Source organism: Molothrus ater, chromosome 1, assembly GCF_012460135.2.
Source record: "Molothrus ater isolate BHLD 08-10-18 breed brown headed cowbird chromosome 1, BPBGC_Mater_1.1, whole genome shotgun sequence".
In the NCBI taxonomy this organism is placed as follows: Eukaryota; Metazoa; Chordata; class Aves; order Passeriformes; family Icteridae; genus Molothrus; species Molothrus ater.
Window position 1 is genome coordinate 145,646,553 of NC_050478.2, and position 27,781 is coordinate 145,674,333.

At 44.1% G+C, this 27,781-nt stretch overlaps 1 protein-coding gene and 1 long non-coding RNA gene across 2 annotated transcripts in view; one reads left to right on the top strand and one right to left on the bottom strand.

The window, feature by feature from the left end:
• ST3GAL1 (ST3 beta-galactoside alpha-2,3-sialyltransferase 1) overlaps window positions 1–7,160 on the bottom strand; it is a 78,151-nt gene extending 70,991 nt beyond the window's left edge. The window contains exon 1 of the mRNA XM_036407002.2: window positions 7,035–7,160. The gene's annotated coding sequence lies outside the window, so the exon portion shown is untranslated. The remainder of the gene's footprint in view (window positions 1–7,034) is intronic.
• Window positions 6,747–27,548, top strand: LOC118702004 (uncharacterized). The gene is made up of 5 exons (XR_008508602.1): window positions 6,747–6,983; window positions 12,192–12,377; window positions 16,996–19,200; window positions 19,560–19,658; window positions 25,457–27,548. It is a non-coding gene; the product is annotated as an uncharacterized LOC118702004 (long non-coding RNA).
• Window positions 27,549–27,781: the final 233 nt, after the last annotated feature.

The following is a 27,781-nucleotide window of genomic DNA, read 5'->3' on the forward strand; positions in this document are numbered from 1 at the left end:
ATCACAACAGCAATATAACACAAGAAAGATAGAAAAATATTAAGAAGTGTCCAAAGGAGAGCTGTGAAGCAGTGAAGGGCCTTGAGGGGTGGCCATGAAGAGCAGCTGAGGTCACTTGGTTTGCTCAGCCTTGAGGAGACCTCACTGCAATTACAACTTTTTCAGGGGGAGAAGACAAGGGGCTGGCACTGATCTCTTCTCTCAGGTGATCAGTGACAGCACTGGAGGGAATGGCCTGAAGCTGTGTCAGGGCAGGTTCAGGGTGGACACCAGGAAAAGGTTCTTCCCCCAGAGGGTGGCTGGGCACTGGAACAGGCACTCCAGGGCAGTGATTGCAACACCAACCTCACAGAGCTCAAGAAGCATTTGGACAACACTCTCAGGCACAGGGGGGATTCTTGGGATGTCCTGCACAGGGCCAGCTCAATGATCCCTGGGGTCCCTTCCAAGCAAGGATGCTTTAGGATTCTGTGATAACTTGCACAGTTCCAGTGGCTGTGGCATTCTCAGCTGCTGTCCACGCGTCAATGTCCTGCCTGCAAATTTAGTTTCTACCTGCTTTGTGGTCTCACCAGTGCTGCTGCTTGATCCCCTGGAGATATCAGGCAGCCCTCAGTATTAGAGTCTGAAGGATGAAGCTGAACACTTGATAGTGGGCAAGCAGAAGTTCATTTTCACTCCTCGGGTTTAATTTTTAGGCTAGAATCAAGCCAGCTGCTTGAGAGGAGCAGCAGATCTGTTTTAACAGGCAGAGTGAAGTGACAGGAGACCTGATCATAAAGTCAATGCTTCCCCATAAAGGCAGATTTTAACTGAAGGGGGAAAGCAGAGAATACAGGAGCTGAAAAGAGAAGAGAGATCAAGAAGGAAGAGTTCTAATTCTTCTAATAAGCACTAGACTGAGCAACAGGAGAGATCCTTTTCTTACTTGAAATATATAGAATTGTCCCTGAAGAGAAAAACAGGGTAAACCTTCCAAAGAATAATAACTTCACTACAAAAATAGTTTCAAAAAGAAAAGAAACAAAACCCCAGATTCAGCTATAACATCAGTATTGCCATTGGCTGACAAACTGTGACAATGCAGGTCACATCAAATTCAGAGGAATCATTCTGACATGTCTGAAGGCAAACTTGGTTCTTTCAAAATGAGTGATTTTGACTACCTGAGAGGTTTGAAATGGACCTGGAATTAAGACAAAGTATATCCAAAAGCAACAATGCACCACTTTCTCAAAACCATAATTATTTTGACCTGCCTTTGCTTAACTAAAAATTGCTTCAATTCAAGGTAAATGAGTATATTTTTCAGTGTTGTCACAAAAAAAAAATCTAAGTCACATAATTTACACAAACTGATTGAAGTGAAGCTCTAGTAAAAGAAGGATTAGATGCACAGAGCAAAAGCATTTATAGCCAAAGTCTTGCAGTAATGCAGGCTGCAGGTTCCATAGAAGGCATCACCACCTCCCATCAGGCTAAAGGAATTTAAGATACAGGTGTGGATGTCCTTATCACACCCTGGCAGCTTTGGATGCACTCCAGAGTGTCAAAAAGAGACAAAAACTGTCAGGTCAGCTCTGATTCAAGTTGCAGGCAGCCCTACACCATGCTCTTTACACAGGAGTTTTAGAAGTCTCAGGGTGGAGTAACACAGGTCTCTGCTTCAGGATTATTCCCAAAGGACTGTCTGTAGGACTCAAACTGCTGTTTCAACCCAAATATTCAGATGACATCTTCCAATTTCATCTGTGGTTTTGCATGCCAGGATGCAAGAAGTACCTCAGAATTTTTTTTTTAATCCAAACCTGGCCATGTGCACTGTGCTTTGAATTTGAGCTGGCAGTGGGAATCTGATACCTTCCTAAAAGAACTGGAGGTGATGCCTTCTGCTTCCCTGGCAGGGTCATATTAACTGAGCTGGCAGATTTGATAGAATTAGATTTCTTTTCTGAGCTGGTACAACACTGTGATGTGTCAGCACACAAAGTATTTCAGATAAGTAAGATTAAGTTCTTGATTGAAGATCCAGCCTCTAGAAATAATGCAGTGTCCTTTAAAAGGCAAAATCTTTGTTTTGTTTTGGTGTTCCAAAGCTCTGAAAACAAAACAAAAAAAAAATACAGAACTCCATGGCTCCTGGAAAACTGTCAGCAGCAATTATATAGTCCAGAGACATTTTAAAATTGCATCAGACTTAATACCTCAGTGTCACTCTGCCAGTTTTTACTCTGCAGAACAATCCTCCAAGAGGATGGCTAAGGAGTCCACTGCAGGAGTGTTGGGGGTACCAGGAGAATGTGTGATCACCTCCATGCCAGCAGCAGTCCTCTGTCAGGCACCAGCAAGGTGGGAAATGTTGTGCTTGGACCCTGTGGGCTCTAACCTGTCACCCATTCCTCCTTGTCCTCCCCTCAAATCTTTTGGGATGGAAAGCTACAGAGTGCTGAGCCTGCATTGAAAACCTGAAAAGTTACTATTAAAAAAAAAAAAACAAACTAAGAAAGTTCTATTGAGATGATGTCCTCAGAGAAAGACAGCTACACTTCAAACATTTGTCACCAGCTGCAGGTTTCAATCACTTCTGTTGTGTCTCTGTTTCATTCTAGGACACCTTGCAATTGCTTGGCAGAAATAGCTGAGGGACTGGCCCAGAGAAACAGATGTGGTTTGATGAGGTTAACAGGTTTCCTGAAATAGCACAACTCCTGTCTGCTCTAAGGTTTGGTCATCTCCTACCCAGGGCACAAATCTTCCTCTCCCCAAGGAGGGACATGCACGTCAGTCCAGATGAAGCAACTTAATCACAGCACTTCCAAGTGAAAGGAAGCCAGGAAAGAATTGCTTCCCACCCTCCTTTGCCCCAGAATTGCATTTTAACAATTACTACAGTCTTTACAATTGATGACATTCCTAATCTTATCTCATGGTTCAGAGCAAGCTTCTACCAATACTATGGGTGAGTTTCTTTTAAAAAGAGCTCCCTGTCTGTGAAGGCCCCCCATTTTCCACATTCCACAGCTATTTCACAGCTTCAGGGGGCTGTGACTTAAAAGAGCTTTTCAAAGTCTTATGGGACATTTTACTTAATCCTTACAAATTCGAGCATGGGACACTTGGCACCAGTGGGAAGAGGAGGTTGGGTAAGATTGGGAAAGGTGACCAGAAGGGACAGCAGTACCTCTGTGGCTGCTGTTAATTAGTGCCAGGTCAGGCCAGAGCAGTTATCAGGACAAGAGGCGTCACAAGAAGTGACAATTTTGAACAACAGACACACATCCTGAACAGAGACCACTTATGTTGATAAGGTTATCTATTTCATAGGATAGAAATTGGTGCCCAGAAAACTCACACAGCTCCCACAGGGTCAATTCAGCTGCCAAACACATTTCAGGTGCCACTGAAGATACCGTGGGCATCAAACCCACCCTCCTGAAGTCTCAAATACAACACCAGGTGTCAGAAGACAGGGACAGCTAGTCCAGGGCAGTTCAAACAGCACTAAGAGCCTACAGAAGCCAAGGTCCCTGAAGCCTGGTAGGAGATCCCAGCTCCCTGGAGCAGACACATGCTGGGTGATACAGAGCAGATGCCTGCTGGACAGTGGATCCCAAGCTGGCCCACAGAGGAATGCAGACCTGCTGTGGATGGGCTGCAAAGGCAGCTGTCCATCCCACCAAGCACCCCATTCCTGCCAGGAGCAGAGAGGCACAGGGGAGCTGTCACATCCCTAGGCCAGCCACGGCCTCCACTGGTCTGCTGCCTGCTGCCACAGGCCCTGTGGCAAAAAGAGCAACACAAACATTTACAACAGCATTTTGCCTGCAAGGCTGCATGTCCTGAACAGGAAATGTCTGTATGGGTCAAGGAGCTTTCTCCCTGTTGTAAGCAATTCCTCTGAATTGTGAGCTGACAGATAACCCCAGAGTTTACTTTCAGCTTGCATACCTGTGAGTTAGATTTTCATTTATCAGTTAGGAGGCACACATAAACATCACAGATAGGCTTTGATGCAGTCAGGCAAGACTGCAGCAGAGGGGGTGAATATCTCTGCCATACTTCACCTTAATTCCTGGAACTCATTCCCATGTTTTAATAACCTATATCAGGAATCTCAGATCAGTTCAAAATTTATCTGCCTCTCTGCTCCTTGCAAGCTTGATTGAACACAGGCTGTTAGCAAATATTTTATAGTAAATAAAAATTTTATAGTAATATTAATATAAAAGTACAAAAACTATCAGTACAAAGCTAACTGGGCTTGCACTGAAAGGTTCCACCAGAGTATCTCGGCAGAGGGGCTGGTTATTAAAAATAATTCCTTCACTTAAGAAGTGCTTGTAGGTGAAAACTTCACCCCCTACTTCACCAGTTCATCTATCTGCTGCTTCACATGAGACACTAATAGCCCTATGCTGCCTTCTGCAAAGTATAAAAGATACAGAATGATAGAAAATTAATTAAGTCTGCTATGAAAAAGAAAAAAGTTGAAGAAACTACATGTGGCATGTGACAGTGTTGAAACGAGACAAAAAATGCATCCTTTTCAGAGTTCTCTCAGCCAGAGCCATGAAAAGCTCCACCAGGTGGTGGGATTAACAGCACTTGAAATATGCTGGGGAGCTGAGTTTGCTCTCTCTCTTCCCTTTGCTTTTTAAAAGCAGGTTTCTGCTTCACTACACTTTTGAAAATAGGTGCAAAAGATGTTCCAAGTAAAAATTTATTTCTACTATCATTTAATGGCAGCATTTGCAACTCACTTGACATAAAAGATGCTTTTATAACTTAGAAGATGGAACTGCCATCTGCATGACCTTAATTTCCTCTCAAGCTGCTCCCAGTTTTACATAAACAAAAAAAGAAAATTGATAAGCACATACCAAGTCTTACACAAAATTATGTTTAGTTTGAAAAGTGACCTTCCTCAATTGAGAGGCCATTACCATTAGCAGTATAATCAAGTTTGGAAGAAAAACTGTAAAGAAGTGCTCAAGTTTGTTTCTGGCAGAGATGTGTGACAAATTCATACAAACAGGGCAACTCACTGTCTGCCCTGCAGAATTAGACTGTGCACCAAGTGAGTGAGCCAAAAGAGTAAGTAATACATTTTCTCCCCTCTTTTGCACTTTCAGAGACAATGCTTCTACACACTACTAAGCAAAAAGCTAAAACAAATGTATATTAGCAGAACTACAATTTAAAAACTTAGTGGTAACTTAAAAGCTGGTGTGGCAGAACCACAGACTGGGACTTTGATGAGGCACAGGACTGAAACCTCCTGACACAGAAATGTTACTCTATAGCAGCACCAAAACAGAGTAAACGAAGTGAGAAATCAGCAGAGGAACAGAACACCAAGCTCACCACAGACCTGTGCTGGGGCTTTGTTGTTTCCAGGACAATCAGGAAAACACATGCTATTCTCTAATAAACGAATTCATTCTTTTTATTCACATCCAACCATTCCCTCCTTTACCCCACTGGACATGTGCTCAAGCAGATTAGAAACTGTCAGGTTCCCAGATAGGTCCAGAAAGGACCCTGAGCACAGCCGTGCCCTGCAGGTAACACCCTGCCTCTGCTGAAAGCAGGAAAGGGAGCCCAGGGCCACCCCAACTTCTGACACCAGAGCAGCTCTGTCGAGGCACTGAGCACAGTGGGCAGAGCATCTCTGGCTCTGGACTGGGACAGAAAAACTGAGGAGGGCTGAACACGCTGTCCTGGGGAAGGTGCTGGCTGGCATGGGTGGCACAGGGTGTAACAAGCCAAGGGTTTCCAAGCAGATGCTTCACACAGAGCCACCCCTCCAGCTGAAGCTGTGTAAATAATGTACGGGAGAAGTGTGCTGCTAATTGAGTACCTCCCGAAATGCCAAGAGGCAGGAAGGCTCCAGTTAAAGGCAACTCTTCATTTTAACTTGTGTCACTGAAGAGCACTAAAGTAAATGAACTCCTGAGGACAAGATCAAAGTAGAATAAGAGTCTCTTTTTTTATATCCTTGAATCTCCTGTCCCTTTTGTACACTGAAATTTAATTTCCTTTTCAAAGAGAGGTTTTGGAGCTTATGAAAATTGACCCAAAAGATTACAAGGGCTTTGTCACTCTTCCAATCTCTCTGAAAGACCCATAATTAGGGAGGTTTTTCCTTCAACATATGTGCCCAGCAGACAAATATATAATTCAGACTTACAATTGCATGAAAGAGTTATTTCAGTATATTGGATACATACAAGCCCAACCGTTACAAAGAGTTGGAAAATCTTGTGTGCCTCAAATGAGTAAATATACATCAAGGCTTTTTTTTTTTTTTTTTTACTGGCTTGTTTTCATTTGTGCCAAGACTACCCACAATCACACTAAGGACCTGGGATAGACGTTCGCTACGGAGATATATATACCAAGTACAATAAAAACAAACGGCTGACCTCGAAGAGTAGTTATTTATGCTCCTCTAGAAATTCATTCTGCAAGGAGGAATGTGCGAGCGGATACCTAAGACAGCTAGTCTGCTTTTTGCCCTCTAACGGAGTAACACCGGCTTTACTCCTTCGGCACACAGCCTTACTACCCAGGGGAGAAGGAAAAAGCCCAGCACAGCCGGGGCGCGGGGCTGGTCCCTCCCGCAGCTCCCTCCCGGCGCCGGCGCTGGGCAGGACCGGTCCGTGGGGCAGCTGGAGGGGGGTTCCCGGCGCTGTCGCCCCCCGAGCATCGCCCGAAGGCGGCCCCTTCCCCCGGAGCCCACCCCGGTACCCGCCGCTTCCCCTCTGCCTCCCTCCGGAGGGGAAATCCCGGCTGGATGGATGGGGAGAAGCCTCCCCGCTCCGGAGCGCCGGGGGATGCTGCGAGCAGCGCCGGGGCCGCCCCTGCTTCTAAATCACAGAAATATTTTTTTTTTCAAAAACCCAAACAACTCAAGAGCCGAGTGAGGAGTCAGGAGGCGGGGAGGCTCCCACCGCGCCTTCTGCAGCAGCGGGGATTCGCAGGTGAGCGGCGAGGAAGGACGGGCGGGAGGGACGGGGTCCCGCGGTACTCACGGCGGGCTGAGGGGGGCCGGCGGGCGGCCGAGCCCCATGGCCGGGGGGACGGACGGACGGGCGGGCGGTCGCTGCTGCGGTGGCTGCTGCTGCCGCCGCGCTGTCTGTGTGTCGCGCTGTGTGTCTGTCCGTGTGTCTGTCCGTCTGTCTGCCGGGCCGAGCCGCTCCGGGCGCCCCGTCCCTCCCCTCGCTCCCTCCCCGGCCCTTCCTGCCCGCTCATATAGCGCGCCCTCGGCCACGTGGACGGCGCGGGGCCCCGCCGGCTCCTCCTCGGGGCCGGGCCGGGAGGGGCGAACCCCCCCTACCACCACCACCACCACCACCCCCTCATCACCTCCCCTCAGCATCCCCCGTCTACAACCCAGCGCCCCCATCTCACCCTCCCATCAATCTCACTCCCCAAGCAACCCCCATCACTGCCCCCATCGCCCCCATCTCACCCCCCCCCATCAACCCCATCTCACTCCCCAAGCACCCCCCATCACTGCCCCATCTCACCCCCCTCATCAACCCCATCTCACTCGTCAAGCACCCCCCTGTCCCCCATCACTGCCCCCATCTCACCCCCGTTCCCCTCCCATCGCCTCTCCCGGAGCGGGGCTGTGCCCCGGGGAGCTGCGATGCGAACCCAGACTCACCCCCAGCGCCCTCGGGATGAAATCCGGCTCTCGTCGGGTCCTCCCTAGAGAGTCACCCCCCAGGAATGTGTGTGTGTGTGTGTTCGCCAAACTGCTGTGTCTGGAACTGGGCTGCGTGACCCAAAGGTGATCGCAGCAGGGAAAGTGGGAAGAAATTTGGCGCTTCTCAGGGCAGAAAATCTATGTGGCATTGCTAATAAAAATAGTCGATATTCACAGAGTCATAGAATGGTTTAGGTTGGAAGGGACCTTAAAGATAACCTGCTTTGGACCCTCCTACTATGGACAGGACACCTTGTATTAGTCCAGGTTGCTCCATCCAGCCTGGACTTGAACACTTTGACGGATGGGTCATCTGCACCTGGTGTGGTCCTGTGTCTCACCAGCCTCACAGGAAAGAATGTCTTCCAAATATCTAATTTAACCTACTCTCTTTCATTTTAAAGCCATTCCCCCTTGTCCTATCACTACATTCCCTCAGGAAAACAAACAAACAAACAAATAAAAACATTTCCAGTTTTCTTGTGGCCCCTGTAGATACTGAAAGGTGCTATAAGGTCTCCCCTGTGACTTCTCTTCTCTGGGCTGAACAATGCCCACCCTTAGCCTGTTTTTATAGGAGAGGTACTTCAGCCCTCTTCTTTCTGTCCAGCATCAGACATTTTTAAGGTGCCTATAAAAAACTGTAGAATTAAAAAGAAAGCAGCATCATTAAAGAATTCCCCAGGCAGATGCATTAAAGTGATAAAGTGTCTGCTAAAACTATTTAACAACATAATGCTGGCTTTTTTAGTGTTGATGAGTAAAGGCTGGAGCCATGAGATGTGTAAAGACTGGGGCCATGACTAGAAGTGGGGGGATTATAGCACCTCCAAAGAAGCAAATGATCTCTGATCTTCTCTCCCCCACCCTTCCGTAGGCAAGCGAATATGCACGGTAAACATGCACAGCACATATCAGAGGGGAGAATGCATTCCTGAGCTCTGAAAAACATGTTCTGTAACACTGGACAGCCAGTGCACAACTCCCTTTGTGAAGCAGATGAGTTTACAGGTGATTAATCTACTTACTGAAACTGCCCACGTTGTTGGGTTATTAAATCCAGCACCAGGTACTTGCAGTGGAAACTGTAACGTGCTATGTAGGAGCTGTAATTCATCAATCACCACTGAGCTTGTTTCCATAGAGTTGTGTTAGTAAAAGCCTGTGTGTGGATTTAGACCAGTGTCACATCATGTACTGTGCTGTGCAGGCATTTGCATGCAGTGAGAGCACCTGTGACAGCCTGAGCTCTCTGCTCAGGGAGCATAAGCCCAAACAAGCCCTTCAAGGGACTCACCCCATCACTAAATCCTGCCTCTGCATCCTGAAGAGCAGCATAGTGTTATATCCTTCATAAACAGGGTTTGGAAGGGATTTAATCTACAGTAATGAGCAGTAAAAGAAAAAAAAAAAAAAGCACATTAGTCTTCTTTTACGAGGAATGTATCAATACAAGGAATTACTGTGTGGTGGAAACAGTCTATTAAAGAGCTGTTCAGTGCTTTTTCCCAGGAGCTGCTTGACACTGCTGGAGGTGAGATGAGGAGCTCCAATTTGATCATCTGTTAGTGTCTCTGTTACCTTTTTGTCTTGATGCTCTCCTACTTTCAGGCAAATTGGTTGAATTTGGTGCTTCATTCGCTTCACAATAATGGTGAGTGACTGGGACTGTTTATGAAAAAATATCTCTGGGGAACAGCTCACCAGTAATAGGGCTGTGCATCAGGTTTGGGGATTTCTGCCAAACATTTCTGGAGGGAGGGAGTGAAAAAGTGATGAGAAAGAAGAGTCTGAGCACTCTGCATTTCACTGCCTGTTGTACCACACCTGGTCTGTCCATGAGTTCAACAGAAAGAAAAGAATGTATCTAGTAAAACATCTGATTTATCATCATACAACTTATAAAGCTTTACTAGGTTGGATCACGGAAAGCTTAACCCAGCAGCCAAGAATGTCCTAATTATTAGCAGTTAATCAAGTTGACACTGGCACAGGCTGCCCAGAGAAGCTGTGGCTGCCCCATCCCTGGCACTGTTCAAGGCCAGGGTGGATGGGGCTTTGAGCACCCTGGAATAGTGGAAGGTATCCCTGACCATGGCAGGGGGGTTGAAATGAGATGATCTTTAAGATCCCTTCCAACCCAAACTATTCTATGATTCTGAAGAAAGGGAGTGAGAGATGTTTTGTTTTGTTTTTTCCTGTGTTTTCAGTCCCATCTGTGCACCATTTCTCTGGAGCACACAAGAGAGGATATGGTGCACCCCTCCAGCCACACTAACCTTGGTCACAAGTTGCAAGGAGGAGATATGGAGGAGAGCTCTGCAGTGGCTGGGTTTGCTCAGAAAGGCTCCTTTCTGCAAAGCAAGGCAGAAGAGGAATGTGTTTGCCCCAGAGATGCCTCAGGGAGGCATGACACAGTGACAGGGGTGCAGCATGGAGAAGTGCAGAGCATGGAGAAGATCTGCAGGTCTCTGCCAGCACCTGGCTGAGCCAACAGCAGAGAACAGGACCAAATCCACCTGAAACAGCAAGTGTGGAGCCTATTTCTCCTTTTTATATCAGTGTTACACTCACTTAATTCATTTAGATGCTCTCAACCTCCCTGATGCACCCCAAAGAGTGTGGAGATAACAAGTGGTCTCTGATAATGCCATTGGAATTACAGCAGGGTCCAGCCCAGCATGCTGGATCTGATCCCCTCATGCTGTAGCATTTCACTAGCAAGTGTCATTTAGAGGGTTTTGGGAAAGAATTCAGGATTTGTTTCACAGACAGTATTTCCTCAACAGCTCAGTGAATATAGAATAGTTTGAACTAATCATGCAAATCTTGCTTGTCATCTTATGTGGAAAACTATATTCTAAAGTCTGGGCCAGGGCTTTCAACTGCTGATGGGGGATAGTTGTGCAGACTTCAAAGGAGCTGTATCAGCTTTTACCAAGTGGGGATCCAGACCTTTATTCATGTTTTAAAATTCAGAAACTGTGCCTAGGTAAAGCATTTTTCTCTATATTTTTAAATAGCCAGTTTTTTATTTTATAGCTGCTCCCTCAGTGGCAGGATTGTTTCTCAGTAGTCAATGTTTAAAGGCCCTTCAAGGCTGAAGGAATTAAAAATGAATAATTTAAACCTGGTCTATGATGCATAATTTTTAACATATGTTTTACAGGCCATGTGGAACACTTTTTGACTTGTCAGTAGATATTTTACAAACATGCTGTGCTGGAACCTTTTTTATTTAAGAGTTAGATTTGAGCCCTCCTATGCTTCAACACAGCAGCTTGCTGGAGTCTACAAGCCATAACAAGGAAACCATTATCACCAGCACTGATCAGAACAGAGGAGAAATGAAGCAATTGCAGAACTTTTTTCCTGTTACACACACTGCTAAAACAAATGTGGGCAGAACTATGGCTCTCCCATCTTAAGAAGCCTCATCCAAAGGTAGAGGTAGAGGAGCTGTGATTTGTTTGCTCTAAGACTCCAAAAGGGATGGACCTTGATGGTGCTGGAGAAGGAGCCTTGAAACATGTTGTCTTTGGGTTATTTTTTGAATAACCCAAAGACAACATGTTGGTTGATGGCTGGAGTATTTTTTTGCCAACCTCCTGTTAAATATTGTGCTAGGAACACCATCTGAGTAATTCTTGACAGTTTTAATAGGCAAAGCTAATTGCTGGTGAATAACAACTTTTTATGAATTTCATTTCTTGTCCCCTCTTGACTGCTTGCAACAAGAAAGGGAGGAGGCATCTACCCTGCAGCTGCTCAAAGGCAGCCTGGGTTTCAACCTTATTGACTGGTTCCCACACTCTGCCTTGTTTTCCTGGATTGTCCAGCTTTTCATTTCTATTTTAAAGTTACTCCATATTTGTTGCTAAAAATAAATTGGTTTGGTTATTTCAAAAGCTTCTTGGGCCCAAACCCAATTTCAAGTGTTTCACCAAGCTGTAAATTGAGGCAGTGCACTGGGGAAGCGCAAGTTTGGGCTCATGTTTGCTCCCCCTTCATTAGCTCTCCCTTCAGTTCATAATCCATCATCTTTCAAACAAGCCAATTGCCATTGTGTCTAGAAGTTAAAATAGAAAATCAGCATTTGGCATGTACGCAGTTGCCAAGAAGCTATTTCTCCTCGCCTATGTAAATAAATTGTCGTTCAAAAATGGTTGGCTTGCTCTAAAAGATGTGCTCAGCACTGTGCTCCCAGTGGGAGGAAAGAGGAGAGGATCCAGAAGTGTGGCCAAGTAGTGCCCCATCCCCAGCTTCTCCCACTCATTCTGTTGAATGGGACTGTTCTTTGCACTGGCCAAAATGCCATTGGATAGTTCCTGTCTCAGTGAACAAGGGAGGAGGGATTATTGACCTTGCTGGTTATGCCCCAGATCAGGACCAAGCTCCACACAGGTGGTTCCCGTTAAGAGTGGTAATCTATTTAATTATATTGGATAATGATTTGTATTTCTTTTATACCATACAGAACACACCTGTTGATCAGTATGACTAGATGTGGAAGAGAATAAATACTTCCAAACTTTACAGATATGAATCTAAGATTGACCATGGATGGACTGTGCACAATTTGTTCTGACAGGCAGAAGGGACAGCTGGTCTATGTACATATTACAGGTGAAATATGTATACCTACCTTACCTCCACTGAAGAGGTACGTCCTGTTCTGTGTGTAAATATGTAAGAGTCACTGCCCTTTTTTTGTATAACTTGCAACAATAGCACTTAATACACTGTGCTAATAAACTTGATAAGGCTATTTGGTGGCTGTAGACTTTGCCATGAGTGACACACAGCTTTATCATCTTTGTCTTGGTCTTCTTGCTGGCTTTTTTTTTTGCAAACTATGCCCCACACTTCTGACAGATGTGACAGGACTGTAACAGCCTTCCCTGTTCCAGAGTCACCTAAAAGCAAGTGGTAAGAGTGCAGGCTTAAAGCAGGCTTTTAGATCACATCCTCAGCCTCCGCACTTCACGTGGGCAGGCTCTGGCACCAAGGTGCATTAAGAGCAAAGAGAAAAGAAACAATAAACAGCATCCCTCCCTGCTTGCTCTTGGAATTCAAATGGTGAGGAGTTGCAGGGGCTCTGTGGTACTGACACACAGTCAGTGGTGTCAGCCTCTGCTTTGCAGGACCAGGGTGCAGGCCCACATCAGAGACAGCTGTGACATCAAAGGAAGATTTATTGTGAGGCTTAAACTATTGCACAGAGATGTGTTTTTATCTGCCAGGACTCATTAGTGCTGTATACAGGAGCATTGGCTATAGGTAAAGGTTGTGATTTGGTACAATCTGCTCTCAATAAATGTCTGTGAAAGTCAGAGAAACCTTTCAGTATTGCAGCACAGAAAAAACACACAGTAAACACCTAAAGCTCCAAAACCTGGTTTTTTAGAAATATTCAGCAAATCTGGAGCTTCCAAAAACTCACATAAAAACCTCTCTGTGCTTTGAAATACTTCTTCGCTTTTGTACTCTTGGATAAATGCAAGTTTTGATATAAGGACAGTATAAAGCCTGAGAGGAATAATAAACACTTATAAAAAAATTTTAAAAGGCACTGATGGATATGAAAATAGAAAAAAAAACAAACTCAGGTAGGGGTGGAATCACCATCTTTGAAAGTGTTCAAGAAACAAGTTAATATGGCACTTCATGCTATGGCTTAGTGGGCAGGGTCAAAGGTTGGACTTGACGATCCCAGAGGTTTTTTCCAACCTTCATGATTCTGTGATTCTACCTCTGTCAGGATAAAGAAAGATTAAAACAATATAAAAACAATTTGCTATAAATATTTTACTGCAGAAGGAAGAAATGGCATAAGCACCTAAAATGAGGATAAAGGTAAGCAACTCTATGGCAAAGAGAGGCAGAACCTAAAATGAGGATAAAGGTAAGTAACTCCATGGCAAAGAGAGGCAGCCATGTGTACTTTGTGTGTTTCACAGATTGAACATGTAGCACATTCAATCTCTCCAATATAAATGACCCTTCTTTGCAGTTCAGATGTCACCTACAGAACATCACAGAAGTAAAATAAACCTAATTTACCTTTGGCCATCTGGATCTCACAATGCCTTGAGTACCATCTATTCCCAAGCACAGACTTGAAAATATGTGCATTAAGTGATTAGGAAGTTATTAGCATAATGTAATTTTATTTCATTTCACTTGTCCGCAGGACAGTCAAGAATAAACCAGAAGGTGAAATTAGACCCAGAAAATAAATGTTGTTGATTAGGTTGAAGTGTTTATTAGGCTTCTGTTTGAGTTTCCAGCCCACAAGAAGAATGGCAAGCAAAGCCTGTTAAAGACACATTTTGACAAGAACGCAGTTTTCTGTGGCTCCAACAAAATAAATATAGCAACACAGATGAACCTTTTAAAAGTCAGGCTTATGTGCTTGTCTGATCAGCACCAGCTAGCAGTTTCATCTCTCCTGAATGTCACAGAAGCACACGAGCTGTGCCACCATGCAGTTCTCAAATTCTTTTCCTCAAAGGACATCACACACATACCAGGGGCTGTACATTCTGTATTCACTTAAACACAAATAACACAAAATGGCAATTGCAGGTGGACTTCATCTCCAGGGAAAATTGTGAATAAAACACTAAGGCACACCTGGCAGATGTTACTCACAAAGCTTAATTTAGTATGGATAGGCATTTATTTTGAATGGTAGTAAAGCAATATAGTAACACAGGTAGGATAGAAAAGTTTGTGTGTTTTTGCTTTCTTGCCAGATATATAGGTTAAAATAACTTTTCAGTCCATTCCAGCTACTGAGATAGGCTGGGAAGGGATAAATGGTATAAGCAGAATCCCTCCAAGGAGGGATGGTGAGTGCTTGTGCAAGGATAATTCTGAAATTCTGCTGTTAACCCACAGCTTGGAGCTCAGGACAGACCAGCTGAAATGCTGCCAAAGAAAAAAAACCTAAAAATGTTTAGAAATCAATTTCCCAGATGTTGCCTAGAAAATACCTATGTCACATTATTTCTGTGTGCAAAAGCTCATAGAATGCGTCACTAAAGCAGCACCAAGTCAGCTGCAATGCTGTTTTAGATCTGATATTAACAAATCTATGTTTAGAGAAAATCTTGTCATCACAGGTCACTTTGAGTACACTTCCCTGATGTCAGAAGAGTGAAGTTGTGTAAACCAAGGAATTTAATGGTTAGATACGAGATCTGGACAAAAGATTTCAAAGACTTGAAAATGGTCTTGGTGTAAACCAGACAGGTGCTGCATTCAGAGTATAGCCTACCTCTAAGAAATAGGAATTAAAAAAAAGATCTAGAAAACCAGAGAGCAATTAATCTAAGCTGAATACAGTGTGATTTCTTAGAGTAAATCTAGAAGGAAAAAGAAATTACCGTGCGGAAATAAATACAAAGTTAGATAAAATGCAAATCTGTATTTATCAGAGAAACAATAAACCAGATTCTCAGGAAAAGATTAATATAATATATTGTGTTTACCTGGACTTAAGACAGAAGATACCCAGATAATTGGCTGTTTTCTTGGGGGCAAAGGGTAGAGCCAGACTGGTGGTGCAGAGTCCGTGTGTGCTAAGCATGGTCTGTCCCAAGCACAAACACAGACTGCAGGATGAACAAATTGAAAGCCCTGAGGAGAAGGACTTGGGGTGCTCATGGATGGGAAGCTGAACATGACCCAGGAATGTGCTCTGGATGCAGCCCAGGAACCAAACATGTCCTGGGCTGCACCCAAAGCCCCGTGGGCAGCAGGTGAGGGAGGGGATTCTGCCCCTCTGCTCTGCTCTGCTCTGGTGAGGTCCCAGCTGGGCACTGCATCCAGCTCTGGGGTCCCCAACATGAAAAGGATGTGGACCTACTGGAATTCCAAATGAGGCCTTGAAGATGATCAGAGAATTGGAGCACCACTCCTATGAAGACAGGCGGAGAGAGTTGGGGTTGTTCAGCCCGAATAAGAAAAGTCAGTGAGAAGAACTTCCAGCAACTTTGGAGATGTCAAGGAGCTACAAGAGAGCAGGAGAGGGACTTTTTCTAAAGTCACGTAGTGATAGGACAAAGGAAAATGGCTTTGAAATGAGACAAAGTAGATCTAGATTGTGTATTATAAAGGAATTGTTTCCTGTGAGGGTGGTGAGGCACTGGAATGTGTTGTCCAGAGAAGTTGTGGATGCCCCATCCCTGGAAATGTTCAAGTCTAAGCTGGATGGGAATCTGAGCAACCTAAAGTAGTGAGAGGTCTCCCTGCTCATGTCAGGTGGGTTGGAATTAGATGATCTTTATGGTCCCTTCCAGCCCAAACCAAACTATGGTTCTATGAAGGTGCAGACAGAGCCTTGGGTGCTTTTAGTGAAAGCAGATTCAAAATAGCTTCCTATGGATACATGGGAGCATTTCCCAATCTCCCAGGATCCCATTGCATGCACTGTTTTTTTCCTGATGTTGGGGTGCTCACCTTCACCCAGCTGATGCTCAAGGCTGTGCCTGCAGCCAGGGTGCAGAAACAGCCCCTGGAGCAAGGTTCATAGCCAGTGTAGCTCAAAGTGCTGCACAGCACACCTCCATGAGGCAGGCTGCAGTGTCACCCAAGAGAATAGGCAAGCCCACCACTCAGGAAGAGAAGGTATCCAAATAAATCACAGAACAGAACCATGGAAACATTCATATTGGAAACTCTCTCCAAGATTTGTGTAGAAGGAGTTTTACCTGGCTGAGAGATAAACTGCTGGAAAACAGTCAGCACATTTGAGGGAGCTGTCAAGATGTCCTTTAGGGCAAGGTAACTGAGTGAACCTCACCCTTAGAAATTTATAAAGCAATCTGCCTTGGGGTAAGAGCTCTTTACTTGCTTCTAGTGTAGGAGGGGAAAGATTGTGATGACTTTAAGCTGCTGGCAGGATGCAGCCCTGAAATGGGTGAATTGAGATTTGCTCAACCTTGTAAAAGGAAAGCTGAGGTGGGATCCTGTTGCTGTTGATTGATAGGGAAGTAAATGTCAGGGAAGGGAGGATGTATAGCAGATGAAGGAGAAAAGAGGATCATGTGCAGGTGAAGGTATTCAGGCTGTAAATTAAAACAATGTTGGTAACCATCATATCAAAAGTCAAAAAAATGCAAGGATGAACAAATTCTCTGAAGTTTGCATATGGGGCTTGATGTATTCCTGACAAATATATTGTATGGTTTCCTGCCTTAATACATTAGACCCACACTTCCTTGTATAAAGAACAGTAGCTTCATGTTTTCACAAAATTATTTCTTGTTTTACAGCAAGGAAAATGTGCCAAGCAAGAAACAACACATGTAAAGACATGAGGACATAGCACAGTGCATGCATCACCTCCCAGCTGCCCCTGTGATGCTCTAACTCTGCTGCACAAAGGAGTCAGAGGAGCCTGCAGCAGTTCACGTGAGGCAACAGAACATGTTCTACTGAATTCTCTGAGATCTAAACTGAGCCAGCAATGCAGAGCTCAGGGCAAATATTTCTCGTTATCTCTGAAACCAGGTGGTTATGGACACCAGTACCACCTGGAGGGGGCTGAGCAACCCCTCTAACCTACATTTGTTACTTGGAGTAAGTACGAGTCTGAAGAACCATTGATTCTGGGGGCAGCAGCTCAGGTGACTTACTCTGTTTGGCTTGCAAAATTGTTCCTGCCTTTGCAGATGAAATTCTTGTGCTCACTGCCCTGACTGTAGAATGCAGTTATTTTTGAAAAGGATTATCTCTCTTCTAAAGATGAAAGAACCAACTGTATTTCTATGTGTTTATTTATTCCCCCTGCAGAACAGAGGGGAAGACTGTTAGATATAGAAAAGTATGCAGGTTTTAAAACAAATTTAAGACAGGCACTAGCCAGACATTTTGAAGTAATCTGATCTGGTCTGATTTATGGAGCACCACAGTTTTATTCAGGTTAATACGTTTATTCATTTAACCCACATTAAATGGAACTGGAGCTCTGATGTTTCATAAAGACATTGGAGGCTCCCAGAGATCAAGAAGCCACCTCTCCTGCTGCTGAGCAGTGGCTTCTTTCATTCAGTGTACAAAGCCCTTCATTTTGTATTTTCCTTGCATGTATCTTGCCTCAGCCTACACCTGTTAATTTCCTTGTCTGCTGTTAACAATGCCCATTGGAAACAAAACTGTCTTTACATGAAGGTCTCCTTGATATGTTAGCACTGTGATCTGCTTCTGATGAATTAAGGAGATGGAACTTTTCAGGTCTCTCACATGGATATATCTGGCCAGATGTGCACTTCTACCCATCAGACGGCTGTACAGCACTAGTCACCATCCCCCTGGAGTCAGCTTGGAGCAATGAGCCCTTTCACAGTGAAGCTCATCTCATCCCAGAGCGAATCTTTAAACCAGACTGGATAAATGTCCCTCACAGCATTCCTGTTTCTCTCTAGCAACAGTCAAGGAACCCTGTGCTGGCTACCTCTCCTATCACAGCCTGCATTATAGACTTCTGTATTTAGGCAAGATGAGTCTGACTTTTGGACTGAGGCATTTTCCCAGGTTTGAATCATTTCCTTGGCATCCTCCTCTGCACATCACACTGATGAGGCTTTGCAGATCTCCAGCAGATGCATGGTGTTATTGCCTATGTATGAGAGGACTCACTCTCAAGTGCTGAGGGTGCACAGAGGGGCAGCTCACTGAAAAGCTGGTTAGGGAGATAGAGCTGGATTTCAATACTTATGCTGTCCACAGTCTGTGCTTGCTATTGATTGTACCTTTTTAATGAGTTGCATGTGGCTCAGATAAGAAAATGCCTTAATAATTATGGTCCCCTGGAAAAAGAGCAGATTATGTAACTATTGATCTTGATATTTTTGTTCCACAACTATTTCCCCTTTTTCTGATACTAAAAAGCATTGCTGCATCACAGGTTTCAGCTCCTTCCATCCAGTTTGGTTTCCAACATTAGCCATTCAGCTGCATATACTTGTACCAGGCACAGCCTCTAGCCCTGCCAGACAGCTGCCAGGTGTTTTACTGTTAAATAAATTCTTACATCTGTCAAATTATAAAGCAGAAAGCAATCAATCCATTCTTGATAGCTTTTTTTTCCTCTGTCACTTTAATAAGGCATGCTAAGAATTACATACTCTCTGCAACAAATGTCAAAACATTTGTGTATCTCAGCAGGTTCCCCTTAATTTGTACAAAGTGTGTTAAGTGTTGGGGTGTTGACCATCAATCCAGTGTGGCTTATTAGGTCTGAAGGAGAGAAGTGTAATGAAAATCCTTTCTCCTGCCCAGCATCTCATCTCTGTGTTAAGAAAGGCTGGTTGGAACGTTCTCACATGATAAATATGATTGATAGGTTTATATATTGCCCACTTTCATGGGCTGAGGATCTTCCAGTCTTTCTGGCTGGGAGAAGTAAGGAGTTTTCCCAAGAGAATCCTGCTGTTCCTTATGGAAGTCTTCCACCACAAGCTGCAGGAGCAGCTCAGGTGAGTCCTATCCCCATCTGTCTTTCTCATCCCTCTGTTTTGCCCATTCTCTCTCCATCCCTGTGTTCTTCCCCCCAGTCACTTACTAGCTCTGATTGCAGATACTTCCAGGAAAATGAACAAATGAACTTTGTCTAAAATGAACTTTTGGACAAGTGTTGCCATTTTTACTTAGCTCTGTGTCCCCACAGATGTTCAGGCCATCCTAGAGCCAAGTTTCAGCTGACACTTGCTCTGTCATCTGAAGATCAACCTCCTCTTTACCCATAAACTGGTCTGATATAGATGATGAAAGCAAATTCATGATGTCATTTATTACTTTGTCTTATCACTTGCTCTTATCACTTCTTTTGGGACAGGAAGAATGAATTGCAGCAGAGAAGAAATTCCCCCCAGAAAAGATTTTTCTTGTTGAATTTTGCTGTACACTATTGCAGTCAGTGAGCTGAGATGAGCAGGTGAGATCACACCACTCCCCTGCAGCTCCACATTGCTCTAAAAGTGATTTGTATCCATTTAGTTTTAGTTGGTAGGAATCAACTTCAGTTAAATCAATATAATGTGGGCTTGCATTGGTTTGAGAAGGTTGACACAATGTGTTGTGCTGGTTTAAATAATCATTTTCAAGATCTTTGGAAGCTGTAGTTAAAAAACAGCACAGAAGCCAGTTTGAGAGCTCCAGATAAACAGAGTATTTTTAGTGGTGGATCATTGCAGGGGTAGTAAAGTCTAGGCAAAAGTGAAAATCTTGTGGGATAAATGTGAAAGTGTTAAAAACATGAAACAATTCACTAAGAATTCAAACCATGTCTGGCATTTTGAAACTAATCTTTACTTAGCTAATGTAATCCTGCTTTAAAAAAATAATTGTCGTTTGTTCATTTCTTCACTTATTTTACTGCTTTTTATATCAGAAAATGTTGGTGATTGTCTGTTCACAGACAATCATACAAACAACCCTGTGACAATTGGAATGATGTTTCCTTGAGGATTAGTGGAATTTGTAGGAAGAATCATTACTTCATGTGGGAACAATCAAGCACTCTTTGGAGGCATCTTTGCTGCTTAATTTCTTTGTGCCAGTACCTTGATTTGTTTCTCAAATTTAACAAAGAAGTGTATGAAGCAACAAAAAAAATTTCTAAAATTACAATATAACCATATGCAAATATTAAGTTAAAGAAGTCTAAGCTCACTTAAACCAACTGTTCAGGGTATTTTCCCCTTAATGTGCTTACATAAATCACATTAGTTTTTATGAGAGGTATTTTTCAAATTTATAGACTTTTTCAGATGGATCTTCATCTCCCAAGGTAGCATATGCAGAGGCTGAGTCTGTTTCTGCAAGTTAAAGTCTGTGGAATTCAAAGTTTAACTCTGACACTGGATTTGGGGATGTTATTGCATAAGCAAGTTATTCATGGACTTTTGGAAATAGCTTTTACTTTTTAGTGCTCAGTTTTAGAAAGATGAATTGTCATTTCTGAATACCCAGCATTCAAATTATGGATGTAACAAGCAATATTTGTGTGGCAATTCTAAAACTGATCTGTGCTAAGGCTTCATCCCTAACAAAATCTGAAGGGGAGAAAAATCACTGTCACTATTTGAGCAAACACAGTGCACAGAAGTGTTGCTGTTTCACTGAAATCCCCCATTTCTGGAAATAGCTTTTTTGAGGGTGTTGTGGTTTAACCCTGATAGTCAGCTCATCCCCCTATGTGGGATAGGGGAGAGAAGGGGAAGGGTAAAAGTGAGAAGATTCGTAGGTTGAGTTAAAAACAGTTTAACAGGTAAAGCAAAAACTGCATGCCCAAGCAAAGGAATTCACTCCCCACTTGAGGCAGGCAGGTGTTCAGCCATCCCTGGGAAATCTGGGATCCATCTGCCTACCTGGGAAGAAAAACACCTGCCTGAATGTACCTTTTTCCTCCTTCTTCCCCAGATTTATACACTGAGTGTGACCCCAAATGTTCTGGAATATCCCTTGGGTCAGCTGGGGTCAACTGTCCCTCCTGTGTCCCTTCCCAACTCCTTGTTCCCCCCCAGCCTCCTCACTGGTGGGGTGGGGAGCAAAAAAGCCCTGGACTCTGTGTCAGCTCTGCTCAGCAGCAATGAAAACATTGGCTTTCAGAACAAATCCAAAACACAGCAGCACCGTATGAGCTGCTATAAAGAAAATTAACACTATCACAGGAAAAAAAATTGGCAAGGGAATATCTTACAATTTAGAAAAGTAATATTTCTAGGTTTGATGAATTATATTAACATTTATGTACTTAAATGTTTATATACTAATACTTTAATATAATGTAAATGTATTTTAATTGTATTTTAATTTATATATACACTATTTCTAATTTTGCTAGGAACATGTACTGAATGCGCCCTGAAGGTTCAGAAACCATCCAAAACATTCCAAAATTTATTACAATATTGAATGCTATTTTAACATTGATTTGGAGATTTGGGAATGATTCAACTGGTTTGAATTTTGCATTAATGTCAGAATCAATGAGGATCTCTTGAGTGTATTTGGGAGCCATGTGGGCTGATTGGTGTTGCAGGGAGTGTTCTCCTCTCTCCTGCAGGGAGTTCCCATGGAGCAGGCAGGGTTCTGTGCCTGCAGATACAGCATATTGAAGATCTAAGGAGAGGCTTCAGATGCTCAGTTAGAAGTCAAGAAGCAGAAACCAGACAAAGCACAAAGGTTCTAAGTGCCTCACACATCTGCAGCCCAAACAGATTTTGCCTTGGAGCTCTTGAATTCACCTTTAACCAACCTTTTTGTATGATTCCTTATGCAGGTGTGGGGTATTTTGGAGTTACAACTTGCCTTATACTTCCATGTACAGCTCCAGGTTCCCTGTATCCAATGAGAGACAGTGTCTGAAAAGTGAATCTAAATACATTTGTAAGGTGAAAGTTCATCACAACAAGGCCAATGAATAAGCAGCACAAAGAGCGGAGGTGTGCTGCCAGCTAAACCTGCCTTTGGGACAGAGGGTGGGTCCTGATTCATATTTCACTCAGTGCTTAAGCATCTTTGAGTGCTGGTTTTAACTCTGTCTCACCCTGGTGAGACTTGGAGACATCAGAAAAAGGAGAACAAAGCTTCACCAGAAGGTCCAAGTGAGCACCAAGGAGGTTTTGTCCCACCTTTGATGTTGACAGTAACCCTCACAAACACTCAGCTCCTTGCAGCTGTGAGAGGGGGCCGTGAGCTGCTGCCCCTCTGCAGTGCTGAGGGATGGAGACCACCTCTGGAACAGTGCTGAGGGATAGAGACCACCTCTGGAACAGGCTCCTCCAGGAGGATTGGCTCCTTGTGGCTGGGCTTTGTGATGTGTGCGAAGCCAAGAGACATCAACGAACAGCTTAACTTCTGAACAAGCTCAAGGCCCAGTATCTGCCCTCTGAGGCAACAACCAGGCCAATTTTTGGGCCTAGAGGATGTTAGTCCAAGCTGGGACATGAGAGCAGTGGGATGAGAGATTTTCCAGGCCAAATCCAAGCTCCACCTCTAACATCTCCTCCTTGAGGGCAGTGGGGTGTTCTCCATCCCTTGATACCTTACCCCACACTGAGAGTTCAGGCTGGCTCTCTGCCCTTCTAAAGGACTCATGCTCAGGCAGGAGCTATGGGCTCAACGTGGGAAATGCTGCTGTACCTCCTGAAGGAGTTCAGCAGAGATAACCACAGAGGCTCCTGCTGGCCTTACAGCCACTGTTTACGCTCTTGACCTTGATCTTAGACATCTTTTCCAACCTTGTTCTGCGATTCTCTGATATAAGAGAAATTTTTAAAATTCTGTAGAAACGAAGTTATATTACCCTAAGAATAACTTAAGGATCTTATATTCACACTCAGAAGCACTGCCTCCAGCTCTGGGGCCCCCAGCAGAGGAAGAACATTGATCTGTTGGAGCAAGTCCAAAGGAGGCCACCAAAATGGTTAGAGGGATGAAGCACCTCTCCTATGGCCTACATAATGCCTGCCAGCATCTAAGCCTTCACTGACTCTGACCTTAGCTTCTCCAGCATCACACCCTTGAAAAGCCTTACAACTGCCTGCATCTGGGTTTTAATTGCTTTTCTTGCTAGCTGTAGTCTAGTTCCTACACCTTAAAAAAACAGCATTTCCATTTAGTTTCCAACTGTCATGGCTATGAAGTGGGGTGAGTTGAACGGGCCAGTGAGCACAAAAACCACACCTACCCAACTCAGTGGGTTGGTGGTATGGACTGGTGATTGTGCACATCACACAGAGACAATGTAGACATACAGAGATAAGGGAAGAGGCATTGAGTGGTTTCACAGGAAGTTTTTATCTTTGAAGTCAAGTCTTCTGCTTCCTATTTATTTTGGGAAACAGTTTACTCTCTTTGTTTACCCAAGGAGTCAAACAGAGCTGCAGCTCCCAAACTGCAGGGTTGGAAGTATGTCCTGAGTGGGGCAGTTACCTGGATTACATTTCAAAGAGGCAAAACTCACTGCTGTGTGCTAGAGAAAAGAGCAAATTCCTTTCCCATTTTAATGGCAGCTGACATCTGTACTGCCAAATAGTCTGTTCAATGAGCTTTTTAAAATAATCACCTCAGTGTAGCCCAGATCTCATCCCCTCTCCTTTTCCTTTGGCTGCCATGGAGAGGGAAGGGCTGTGCTATGCCAGAAAGGCAGCAGAATTACAGTGCACAGTAACAGCAACCAGATTCCTTCAGCTTAAATGGCATTAAAATAATTCTTTCCTTGCAAGAAAAGCAAAACAAGGAAGGCTAAGAGGAAAGTCTGCGTGAGGGAGTATGGCATGTTAACCAGCTGGGTCTGTTCTGTCTTCTGCAAAGGGACGTTTCATGGGAGACAGTTCTCTTCAAAATGCAGAGGTGTGACAGAGCTGAAAGCTCAGATGCATCAGTGCCTGTCCCAGTGGGCTGGTTGTTGCATGATAGCTGTGCTGCTGTAGCTGGTTAAAACAATCTGCAAATTTATTCTAAAGTTGTTGCCTTGATGTTGCTAGAGAACTTGATATGTTGAAACCTCTCTTTTTGCAGCCTTGCCACTTTCTCATGGTTCTGCCATCTCCAGGAAAGACCTTTGAAACTGATGCCTTAAGTTTGAGCTTTCATATTTTCCAGATTCTGTACTGCATTAGTATAGAACTCTGAACTTCATAAAAAGTCTTAGCAAGTTCTCTTCACAGTTTTGTCAGACAAAACAATCCTTTTCCAGCCCAAGAACCAAGGACACCATTTCAGATTCAGGCCCAAAAAGTATAAACAACAGCAAATTGAGGAGAGAAATCTGGGAGGATGTACCTCATAACCTGAAGCTGTAATTGGACAATTAACCCAATATGTAAATGGACCAAAACTTATAAAAGTGTGAAACTCATGATGTGGGGTCCATCTTGGGTGTAGCTTTGGCTGGGCTCTTGTACTGCCCAAGTTGTATCCTTTGAAGGAATACCTACTTTATTCCTTTAACACTGTCTTTTATTCCTTTAACACTGTCTAGCTTTTCTTCTAGGTAGCCTCTCAAGGCATCAAAACAGCTTGAGACACTCATTCTCCTTCTTCACAATACTCATGGATGAGCATTTTTTCAGCCTCACAAGTCTCCATGAAGAACTACCTCTGCAGCTCACAGCCCCCTCCTCTCTCTGCATCAGGTGTTGGAGACCACCTGAAGAGCTTCAGACTCAGTGGCAACAGAGAGAACATCCAAAGATATAACCCTCCATAGATAAAGAGCTCAAATACATCCATGGATTTCAGTTGTGGTTTTTAAAGTTACTTAAGAAAATGGGAACTTTAAGATTCCCAATTTCTTAGTCAAATAAATTCCCTTTATCCCTGAGTCTTCCTTTCCCCCCCCCTTTTCTTTTTTCCCCCTAATTTTACCAAAATTTCTGCATCTACAGACAGTGCAAAATCTACCCATAAATATGTTTCCAGCCTGGTAGTCCCTGTTGTTCTGACACTGATTACTGCTGCAAGCAGCAGGTAAGTCATCTGCCAGGAAAATTGTGCAATGAGCCCACTTCTCTTTCCTTCCCTGGGCACCACATAGCTGCAGGCAGGGTGCTTGGGTAATAACAGGGTGCTTCTGCAAACAGCCAGCTGTGAAGTGACACTTTCTATCAGCAGAAAACTCTGCAGCTATTTTTTAATCTCTCAACAGAGCAAACATTTCTGTGCCACCCTAGCAGGGAAACCATCTTTGTTATAGCACATCTGAGCAACTTTGTTCTTTTCCAGAATATGCTACAGCACATCTTTGTGTGCCTGGGGAGCTGCACCAGGCAGAGACAAACCTGCTGACTGAGACACCACTGGACACAGATTTATTCCTGAAGAAAAGGTTGAACAAGACAAAATCCTCATGGCAGCATAGAGGTATCTGAGGCTCCAGGGAACATGAACAAGCTGCAGGGTAGAGCCAGTCACCATCAACAGCTGAGTGGGTAATTCACAGCAAACCACAGCTTTGATTAAGTGCACCCTTTTCCCAGCCACAGAGAAATTGTTAAGCCTCTTGGAAGTTCCCTGCTTGCTTCTGGTAATTACAAATTGAGCCCTTTATGGAGAGGACCAGTGAAAGATCTGTGCATCTGTGAAATGCCCTGAAGCCCTGGAAACAGAGGATGTCACAACATTCAAGGTATTTCAGAGACTTTGAGAACCTTGTCAGTGCATGGATTCCACCTGCTTTTCAAGTCTTGCCTTTTACAGTCAAGAGAATAAGGCAGAACTGTCCTTCTCTCCTGTCTCTAAAGGCAGGAGTCCAGCAAAAGGAAAACATCATGCAGAGTACATGAGCAATAAGGCTGGGAGACACAAACTGTGTCACTGCTTTCTTCATAAAGATTAAACGTCATCTGTGCTTGTCCCCCTCCATGCATGGAGCATGCAGGAACATGGAGACACTCAATCAATGTCCATAGCTACTGCAAAGTCAATGTCCCTGTGTCAGTGACATCCACATTCCCAGATCACCCAGCCTTTCCTACACGTTGGCTTCCAGTCTTGCTGTGCTCCAGTGCCAGCAAACTTCAGGCACTGCAAGAACCAGCTCACACATGGGTATGGATTTAGCCTAAGATAGTCAGGGAGCCCACATCACCATAGTAACTGCATGCTGTTGCATTAATTTCAGCAAATAAATGAAGCTTGTAAGTCAAGGGGTATTTGTGCAGAGCAGTGCAGGAGCACACAAAGAAACTGCAACAGTCCTGAATGAGGCAGCCAGGCTTCCCTGGCTTCTTTATCCTGCTTTTCAGGAGGACTGATTGCCTGGTTGGAAGATTCCATCAATATGATCAGCCTGCTTTCTGTATTTGATGTGGTGTTTTCAGACATGACTTGGGTACATCTACACAGCACAACACTGAACCATGTAGGACCAACCAGAAGTATAAAAAAGCTTCTACAGTAATGTGCACATTTTCAAAAACTGAGGTTGCTATAGAAAAACTTAGCAGGTTTGAGTATTCCCCTTCTGACGGGTGATGTTTGGTTAGGAGCTTTTACATATTGATAAAGATTGAATGAAATGTTCTTTATGAGGAAAGCAAGAACTTAGGGCTAGGATCCTCATTTTGTTGCCAAAAGCCCACCCACTATTCTTTAAAAAATGAAACAAAAAATGCTCACCAGGGGCAAACACAGGTACAAAGTTCTGGTTCATCCAAGCTGACTTAAAGACAGCCTGGCTGGGAGGGGAGCAGCCAAGCACTCGGCTTTTTGGCCACTCTGACTGCCCAATCTCATCTGTGCCTGCAGGGTGTTGACTTCCCCTTTAGTCACATGTTTGCAGAAGAGTTATTAAAAAACCAGAATCTGACTAATCCAGGAACTCTGGAGTCAGAAGGAAGAAAAGCATTTTTATTGGGTCTGTTTGAGATTGAGTTCATTTTCCCCTGGCAGCCCTCTCGGTGCTCTGCTGGGCACTGATAGCTGGAAAGGTGTTGGTAACACAGAAGAGAGCAGAGCTGGCACAGCATCAGCACTGTCTCCCTAGGATCCCCCCCATCAAGGGGCTAGGAGTGGGCAAGATCCCAGGAAGGGACACAAGCAGGCCAGTTGACCCAAATTAACCACAGGAATATTCCATACCACACAAAATCAGTTCTGATATAAAAGCTAAGAAAAGGAGGACAAACAGGGTGCTTTTGTTATTTACAATATTTGCTGTCTGAAAAAACTGCCACCCATGCAGAAGTCTGGCTTCCTGGGAAGTGCCTGAACATCACTTGCTGGTGGGAAGTAGAGAATACAATTATTTTTTTTTTCTCTTTGCTTCAGTGCATGTAAACTTTTGCTTTTGCTTTAGTAAATTGCCTTATCTCAACCTCTAAGTTTTTTTCCATCTTATTTTCCCTCTGCTGAGAAGGGTGATAGAGTGGGCACCTGGTGTTCAGCCAAAGTCAACCCACCACAGCATTGAAAAGAATGGAGATGAGCAGAAGTATTGCCATAAATAATAAATATTCTGAAGATGGCAGAGGTTCCAGAGATGGGGCATCCCCAACTTCTCTGGGCAACTTGTTCCAGTGCCTTACCACTCTCACAGGGAAGAATTTC